The sequence below is a fragment of the Mus caroli genome, chromosome 17 (genome assembly GCF_900094665.2).
Source record: "Mus caroli chromosome 17, CAROLI_EIJ_v1.1, whole genome shotgun sequence".
Lineage (NCBI taxonomy): Eukaryota > Metazoa > Chordata > Mammalia > Rodentia > Muridae > Mus > Mus caroli.
This window is the reverse complement of record NC_034586.1, coordinates 23,976,413-23,978,381: the sequence shown is the minus strand read 5'-3', so window position 1 is coordinate 23,978,381 and position 1,969 is coordinate 23,976,413. Positions and strand designations below refer to the sequence as shown.

General features: G+C 45.2%; 1 non-coding gene across 1 annotated transcript; it reads left to right on the top strand.

Moving 5' to 3' along the window:
* Nucleotides 1-1,527: 1,527 nt before the first annotated feature.
* LOC115029809 lies at nucleotides 1,528-1,634 on the top strand. The gene has a single exon (XR_003835367.1). It is a non-coding gene; the product is annotated as a U6 spliceosomal RNA (small nuclear RNA).
* The last annotated feature ends 335 nt before the right edge of the window (nucleotides 1,635-1,969 follow it).

The following is a 1,969-nucleotide window of genomic DNA, read 5'->3' as shown; positions in this document are numbered from 1 at the left end:
TATGTGAGTACCCACATTTACACTTAGATCTCAATCTCTCTCTCTCTCTCTCTCTCTCTCTCTCTCTCTCTCTCTCTCTCTCACACACACACACACACACACACACACACACACACACACACACAATTTTTAACAAGAAAAAAATGTTAACATTAAAATCCTGAGATGAATTGAACATCCGTAGCCACCTGGAAACCTAAGCATCTATGGGAAACCTCCAGGACCCCACAGACTTGCTTATCTCTTAGACAGCCTGTCTGGGGGACATGCTTACATGGGGAAGGCTCACTTAAAATTAATGTCACCTGCAAGGTATTGGGGGAGCCATCACCTTAGACTTCTGTTCAAAGACTAAACCTCGATAAGGTTGCTGCCACGTGTTCAAATCCTCCTTCCCACAGCCTCACCTCAGCCTGCCTTCCTTGCCAGCCTCCCAACCCGCCACCCTGCCTCTGCCTAACCCTTACCCAGACCTTTGCTGCTGAACCCAGAACTTGTCAGGGGCTCAAGGCTGGTTCCAGGGATCATACATATGCCTATTTAGTTGTTGGGCCGTTGTTGCTGTTTGGGGGTGGTTTGGTTTGGTTTGGTTTGGTTTGGTTTGGTTTGGTTTGGTTTGGTTTGATTTGGTTGTTTTTGCGACAGGGTCTCCATGTAACCCAGGATGGTCTAGAATTCACTATGTAGATCAGGGTGGTCTCCAACTCACAGGGATTCCCCCTGCCTCTGTCTCTGCCTCTCACATGCTGAGGTTAAAGAGGATTGCCATCACTCCTGCAGAATCTAGGGTTTGTTTTTTTTATGTGAATTCCAAGGGTTGCACCCTGGTGAGCAGGCTGCACCCCAAGCTGCTTAGCTTGCCCATATCGATCCCCCCAGTCCATTGGGGTTAACTAAGTAACTGTCACGCCCAGCCATCCCTTTTAACTCAGTGACTGATCTTGCCTTCCAGAAAACCTAGTCCCACTCCTGTTCTGTGCATAGAGTTTCCCGGGTGAAGCATGCCCACCTACTTGCACTTTTCTATCTGCTGTCTTTGTAAGAGAGTTGTTACCGCTGAGCCCATGCAGCCCAAGGCGTTCACTACATGGTGCTTGATTGACAGAAAATGTGTCCTTGTGGGTAGCCAGTGCTCTCAATGGCTGAGCCATCTCTCCAGGCCCAGAGACGCTTTCATCCTCTGGTCATTCCTCAGGAGCCTCAACAGGAAAGTACCTGTCACCCATTACGTGATGGCTGAAAAATCAACGGTAAAGAATTGCCTGTTTGAGAAACCACAGGAATGTTCTCTTGCCTCAAGAATGCTCTCTGCTGCTGTGCCTGTGGCTCCCGTGTTAGAGTTTGTCTAGCATGCTGGGTTCTATCCCTGTGTGTTGTAAGAGTGAGCGGGGTGGGCCATGCAGTAAGGTGGAAAGTCAGAAATTCAAGGCCATCCTCAGCTGCATAGTGAGTTTGAGGCTAGCCTGGGCTACACTAGAATTTGTCTAAACAAGGGGGAGGGATTTCCGCATGTAAGAAGAGGAGGTGGTGCTCGCTTCGGCAGCACATATACTAAAATTGGAACGATACAGAGAAGATTAGCATGGCCCCTGCGCAAGGATGACACGCAAATTCGTGAAGCGTTCCATATTTTCTACAATTTAAAACAATACTTCTTATTCTTTTCTCAAAATCCTTTTAAAAGCTATAGGAAGTGAAAAAAAAGATGACATCTCCATTTTTAATCTATCGAAATGTAGTGACAACTGATGTTTTGCAAAATATGAAAATTCATCAAGACTGATTTAATTGCAGCAAGAACATTTCAAAGGACAATACTGAGGCATATTGGCATTGGGAAAAAGAATTGCATTTGGTTTGTGTGTCTGTACTAGCTCTTTAAAATATGTGTAGAAAAAAAAAACCCTGGTAATCATGATTATTAAAATAGCAAATGTTTGCTTGAAATTTCAATCAAAATTATAGTTAT